This window comes from Oncorhynchus nerka, unplaced genomic scaffold, assembly GCF_034236695.1.
Source record: "Oncorhynchus nerka isolate Pitt River unplaced genomic scaffold, Oner_Uvic_2.0 unplaced_scaffold_1399, whole genome shotgun sequence".
NCBI classification, from domain to species: domain Eukaryota; kingdom Metazoa; phylum Chordata; class Actinopteri; order Salmoniformes; family Salmonidae; genus Oncorhynchus; species Oncorhynchus nerka.
Genome location: NW_027039914.1, coordinates 80,001 through 87,500, shown reverse-complemented (window position 1 = coordinate 87,500; position 7,500 = coordinate 80,001). Strand labels below are relative to the sequence as shown.

The 7,500-nt window shown below is 45.5% G+C and overlaps 1 pseudogene; it reads right to left on the bottom strand.

Annotated features, from left to right (window-relative positions):
* Window positions 1-7,500, bottom strand: part of LOC135568772 (3',5'-cyclic-AMP phosphodiesterase 4B-like) — a 27,337-nt pseudogene that overhangs the window by 3,427 nt on the left and 16,410 nt on the right.

The following is a 7,500-nucleotide window of genomic DNA, read 5'->3' as shown; positions in this document are numbered from 1 at the left end:
GTTCCTCAGGATCTACAGAGAGGAGACCCCCCCAGTGTTAAACATGTTCCTCAGGACCTACAGAGGAGGAGACACCCCCCCCCCCAGTGTTAAACATGTTCCTCAGGACCTACAGAGAGGAGACCCCCCAGAGAGGAGGAGACCCCCAGTGTTAAACATGTTCCTCAGGACCTACAGAGAGGAGGAGACACCCTCCCCTCCCCCCCCCAGTGTTAAACATGTTCCTCAGGACCTACAGAGAGGAGAGACACCCCCCCCCAGTGTTAAACATGTTCCTCAGGACCTACAGAGAGGAGACCCCCCCAGTGTTAAACATGTTCCTCAGGACCTACAGAGAGGAGACACCCCCCCCCCCAGTGTTAAACATGTTCCTCGGACCCACCCCCCCTGTCCTAGGTCTGAACTGATTCAACACAGCAGCCATGCTGTACTGTCCTGTTTTTTTTGTGCAAGTTCTCCCACTTAAAAATATGAGAGAGGCCTGTAATTTTCATCATAGGTACACTTCAACTATGACAGACAAAATGAGAAAAAAAATCCAGAAAATCACATTGTAGGATTTGTAATTAATTTATTTGCAAATTATGGTGGAAAATAAGTATTTGGTCACCTACAAACAAGCAAGATTTCTGGCTCTCACAGACCTGTAACTTCTTCTTTAAGAGGCTCCACTGTCCTCCACTGTTACCTGTATTAATGGCACCTGTTTGAACTTGTTATCAGTATAAAAGACACCTGTCCACAACCTCAAACAGTCACACTCCAAACTCCACTGGCCAAGACCAAAGAGCTGTCAAAGGACACCAGAAACAAAATGGTAGACCTGCACCAGGCTGGGAAGACTAAATCTGCAATAGGTAAGCAGCTTGGTTTGAAGAAATCAACTGTGGGAGCAATTATTAGGAAATGGAAGACATACAAGACCACTGATAATCTCCCTCGATCTGGGGCTCACACAAATTATCACAAGAACGGTGAGCAAAATCCCAGAACCACAGGGGACCTAGTGAATGAGCTGCAGAGAGCTGGGACCAAAGCAATAAAGCCTACCATCAGTAACACACTACGCCGCCAGGGACTCAAATCCTGCAGTGCCAGACGTGTCCCCCTGCTTAAGCCAGTACATGTCCAGACCCGTCTGAAGTTTGCTAGAGAGCATTTGGATGATCCAGAAGAAGATTGGGAGAATGTCATATGGTCAGATCAAACCAAAATATAACTTTTTGGTAAAAACTCAACTCGTTGTGTTTGGAGGACAAAGAATGCTGAGTTGCATCCAAAGAACACCAGAAACTACTGTGAAGCATGGGGGTGGAAACATCATGCTTTGGGGCTGTTTTTCTGCAAAGGGACCAGGACGACTGATCTGCAAAGGAAAGAATGAATGGGGCCATGTATCGTGATATTTTGAGTGAAAACCTCTTTCCATCAGCAAGGGCATTGAAGATGAAACGTGGCTAGGTCTTTCAGCATGACAATGATCCCAAACACACCGCCCATGCAACGAAGGAGTGGCTTCGTAAGAAGCTTTTCAAGGTCCTGGAGTGGCCTAGCCAGTCTCCAGATCTCAACCCCATAGAAAATCTTTGGAGGGTGTTGAAAGTCCGTGTTGCCCAGCAACAGCCCCAAAACATCACTGCTCTAGAGGAGATCTGCATGGAGGAATGGGCCAAAATACCAGCAACAGTGTGTGAAAACCTTGTGAAGACTTACAGAAAACGTTTGACCTCTGTCATTGCCAACAAAGGGTGTATAACAAAGTATTGAGATAAACTTTTGTTATTGACCAAATACTTATTTTCCACCATAATTTGCAAATAAATTAATTACAAATCCTACAATGTGATTTTCTGGATTTTTTTTCTTCTCATTTTGTCTGTCATAGTTGAAGTGTACCTATGATGAACATTACAGGCCTCTCTCATCTTTTTTTAAGTGGGAGAACTTGCACAATTGGTGGCTGACTAAATACTTTTTTTGCCCCACTGTAATGCAGTCAGAAGTTTTCCCCTGTACAGTCATGTATTTTCTGTAGGTATTAGTATAGTAGTAGTACCTGTAGAGTCATGTACTTAGTATCTGTATAGTCATGTATTTTCTGTAGGTATTAGTACAGTACCTGTATAGTCATGTATAGTAGTAGTACCTGTATAGTAGTAGTACCTGTATAGTAGTAGTACCTGTATAGTCATGTATAGTAGTAGTACCTGTATAGTCATGTATAGTAGTACCTGTATGCGTTCTGTATAGTAGTAGTACCTGTATAGTCATGTATAGTAGTAGTACCTGTATAGTCATGTATAGTAGTAGTACCTGTATAGTCATGTATAGTAGTAGTACCTGTATAGTCATGTATAGTAGTAGTACCTGTATAGTCATGTATAGTAGTACCTGTATGCGTTCTGTATAGTGGTCCAACAGCAGCACTCCTGAACTGGTCACCTTCTTAGTCTCCACCATGGTCTTCAGATCAGCTAGTAGAGTCATGTGTTTAGACATGTCTGTAGCTAACACCTAGAGGGAGGGAGGGAGGGAGGGAGGGAGGCAGGCAGACAGGGAGGCAGAAAGGCAGGCAGACAGACAGACAGACAGACAGACAGACAGACAGACAGACAGACAGACAGACAGACAGACAGACAGACAGACAGTGAGAGGAGGCAGTGAGAGGAGGAAGGGAGAGGAGGCAGTGAGAGGAGGAAGGGAGAGGAGAGAGAGATGAGACGAAGGTGTAAATATAAAGAAACTTTGTTTACTCCATGTGTAACTCTGTGTTGTTGTTTGTGTCGAACTGCTTTGCTTTATCTTGGCCAGGTCGCAATTGTAAATGAGAACTTGTTCTCAACTGGCCACCTGGTTAAATAAAGGTGAAATAAAAATATAAATAAATAAAAAACTGTTTAGTTGCAAAAATCACTGAAACGTTTACCTTTGACCCCTCCCACTCCTGCCCCTCCCACTCTTGTCTCCAAACCCTGCTGTGATTGGATGATGATGGATGCTGCCTGTGATGACAGGTCTCTCACCATATCGATGACCAGCTTGCGGAGGCTCTGTCGCTGTCTCTTGGTCAGGTTCTGGAAGATGTCACAGTTGTCCAGGTGGAGCAGCTTGAAGCCAACAGCCAAGTGATGGTTCTCTAACACTGACTCATCATTGTACATGAGAGCCAGCTCAGAGTCTGAGAGAGAGGGAGAGAGTACAGAGGGATAGAGAGAGAGGGGGAGGAGAGAGAGAGGGAGAGAGAGAGAGAGAGAGAGAGAGAGAGGGAGGAGAGAGAGGGAGGAGAGAGGGATAGAGAGAGAGGGGGAGGAGAGAGAGAGAGGGAGGAGAGAGAGGGGAGAGAGAGAGAGAGAGAGAGAGGGAGGAGAGAGAGGGAGGAGAGAGGGATAGAGAGAGAGGGGGAGGAGAGAGGGAGGAGAGAGTAGAGAGGGATAGAGAGAGAGGGAGGAGAGAGGGATATAGAGAGAGGGATAGAGAGAGAGGGAGGAGAGAGTAGAAAGGGAGGAGAGAGAGAGGGAGGAGAGAGTGATGGAGAGAGAGGGATAGAGAGAGAGAGGGGGAGAGAGAGGGAGAGAGAGAGGGAGTAGAGGGAGAGAGGAGAGAGGGAGAGAGTAGAGAGGGATAGAGAGAGATGGAGAGAGAGAGGGATAGAGTAGAGAGAGGGAGAGAGAGACGGAGTAGAGAGAGATAGAGAGGGAGGGAGGAGAGAGTAGAGAGGGAGGGAGGAGAGAGTAGAGAGGGAGGGAGGGAGGAGAGAGTAGAGAGGGAGGGAGGAGAGGGGGATAGAGAGAGAGGGAGGAGAGAGTGATAGAGAGAGTGATAGAGAGAGTTAGAGAGAGTGATAGAGACGGAGTAGAGAGATAGAGAGAGAGGAGGAGAGAGTGGTAGAGAGAGAGAGGGAGGAGAGAGTGATAGAGAGAGAGGGAGGAGAGAGTGGTAGAGAGAGAGGGAGGAGAGAGTGATAGAGAGAGAGACGGAGTAGAGAGATGGAGAGAGTGGTAGAGAGAGAGAGGGAGAGAGAGTGATAGAGAGAGAGACGGAGTAGATAGAGAGTGAGAGTGTGAGCGGTTAGATGGTTAGAAACATGGGGAATGGAGGAGACAAGAGACCGAGAGAGGTGTGTGTGTGTAGACTGACTGGTGTTGATGAGGAACTGGTTAGACACTCCAGGGTGGTCCACATCATGGATGGCTGCAGCAAACAGAGCTGCTAGGATCTCCAGGTCTGTAAACACAGCCTGATGGAGAGACAGAGGGGGAGAGAGAGGGGGAGGGAGAGAGGGAGGGAGAGAGGGGGAGGGAGAGAGAGGGGGAGGGAGAAAGGAAGAGAGAGGGGGAGAGAGGGAGGGAGAGGGAGAGAGAGGGGGAGGGAGAGAGGGAAGGAGAGAGGGAAGGAGAGGGGAGGGGAGAGGGAGAGAGAGAGACAGAGAGAGAGATGGGAGAGAGATGGGAGAGAGAGAGAGAGAGAGAGAGAGAGAGAGAGAGAGGGGGGATACAGAGACCGAGAGAGAGCGACAGAGAGAGAGCGACAGAGATACAGAGAGATACAGAGAGAGAGAGAGAGAGGGGGAGTTCAGGATTTTACAACTTGATGTTAGATGGTGGCAGGTAGCCTAGCTATAATTCCTGAAAGCAGTTTAAAGGTCAGGAGACACTGATGTATGGTTTGATTCTCTTTAAAAAGCCTCTACAAACTTCAGCTAGTGGTGGAGGGGCCACTAGCTAACCACTAATGGGAGTGATGGTATTATGGAGGGGCCACTAGCTAACCACTACTGGGAGTGATGGTATTATGGAGGGGCCACTAGCTAACCACTACTGGGAGTGATGGTATTATGAGGGCCACTATGAGGGGCCACTAGCTAACCACTACTGGGAGTGATGGTATTATGAGGGGCCACTAGCTAACCACTAATGGGAGTTATGGTATTATGAGGGGCCACTAGCTAACCACTAATGGGAGTGATGGTATTATGGAGGGGCCACTAGCTAACCACTAATGGGAGAGATGGTATTATGGAGGGGCTACTAGCTAACCACTAATGGGAGTGATGGTATTATGGAGGGGCCACTAGCTAACCACTAATGGGAGTGATGGTATTATGGAGGGGCCACTAGCTAACCACTAATGGGAGTGATGGTATTATGGAGGGGCCACTAGCTAACCACTAATGGGAGTGATGGTATTATGGAGGGGCCACTAGCTAACCACTACTGGGAGTGATGGTATTATGAAGGGGCCACTAGCTAACCACTACTGGGAGTGATGGTATTATGGAGGGGCCACTAGCTAACCACTACTGGGAGTGATGGTATTATGAGGGGCCACTAGCTAACCACTACTGGGAGTGATGGTATTATGAGGGGCCACTAGCTAACCACTACTGGGAGTGATGGTATTATGGAGGGACCACTAGCTAACCACTAATGGGAGTGATGGTATTATGGAGGGGCTACTAGCTAACCACTACTGGGAGTGATGGTATTATGAGGGGCCACTAGCTAACCACTAATGGGAGTGATGGTATTATGAAGGGGCCACTAGCTAACCACTACTGGGAGTGATGGTATTATGAGGGGCCACTAGCTAACCACTACTGGGAGTGATGGTATTATGGAGGGGCCACTAGCTAACCACTAATGGGAGTGATGGTATTATGAGGGGCCACTAGCTAACCACTAATGGGAGTTATGGTATTATGAGGGGCCACTAGCTAACCACTACTGGGAGTGATGGTAATTATGAGGGCCACTAGCTAACCACTAATGGGAGTGATGGTATTATGAGGGGCCACTAGCTAACCACTAATGGGAGTTATGGTATTATGAGGGGCCACTAGCTAACCCCGAATGGGAGTGATGGTATTATGAGGGGCCACTAGCTAACCACTAATGGGAGTTATGGTATTATGGAGGGGCCACTAGCTAACCACTACTGGGAGTGATGGTATTATGAGGGGCTACTAGCTAACCACTACTCGGAGTGATGGTATTATGAGGGGCCACTAGCTAACCACTACTGGGAGTGATGGTATTATGGAGGGGCAACTAGCTAACCACTACTGGGAGTGATGGTATTATGAGGGGCCACTATTACTATATATATCACTGTATATGTTACTGTATATATTACTGTATATATTACAATATATATTACTATATATATTACTGTATATATTACTGTATATATTACTCTATAGATTACTGTATATATCATTGTATATATCACTGTATATATTACTGTATATATCACTGTATATATCACTGTATATATCACTGTATATATTACTGTATATATCACTGTATATATTACTGTATATATTACTCTATATATTACTGTTTAGATTACTGTATATATCACTGTATATATTACTGTTTAGATTACTGTATATATTACTGTATATATCACTGTATATATTACTGTTTAGATTACTGTATATATTACTGTATATATTACTGTATATATTACTGTTTAGATTACTGTATATATTACTGTATATACTGTACTAGTATATATTACTGTATATATCTGTATATATTACTGTATATATTACTGTTTATATTACTGTATATATTACTGTATATATCACTGTATAGATTACTGTATAGATTACTGTATATATTACTGTATATATCACTGTATAGATTACTGTATAGATTACTGTATATATTACTGTATATATCACTGTATAGATTACTGTATAGATTACTGTATATATTACTGTATATATCACTGTATAGATTACTATATATATTACTGTAGGTGGCTCACGTCTAGTGCGGGTGTGGAGAGGAGGACATGTGTGGACTGGCAGACGTCGGCGGCGTGCAGGCTGTTGTGGTAGGCCACGTTGCCATGGTAATGGTCTTCCAGGGTCATCACGTAGGTCACGAAGGTGTCGACGGGGATGCGGAACGTCTTTAGGAGATCACGTTCCTACAGGGGGACATGAGGGGTTAATACATACTGACACACACACATGCATGAACACACACACACACACACACACACACACGCATGAACACACACACACACACACACACACACACACACACACACACACACACACACACACACACACACTTGAATGAACACACACACACTCAGCACACAACATACCTACACACACACACACACACACACACACACACACACACACACACACACACACACACACACACACACATGAACACACACACACACACACTCAGCGCACAACATACCTACACACACACACACACACACACACACACACACACGTCTGTTTCACTAGCCTTGTGGGAATCAAAATAACACATATGTCCTGGAAATTCAGTACTGAGAGAGACTTGGTCTTCAGCCAATCACCTTTATTAAATATCGACTAATTATCGCAATAATGAATTCGTGGAATCTAATAACACATATGCCCACCAGTCTGGCCTGTTGTGCTTCAGCCCAACCTTTACAGACCATGTGGCCGTTGTTGGTGGTGGAAGAAGAGGAGGACCAATGCGCAGC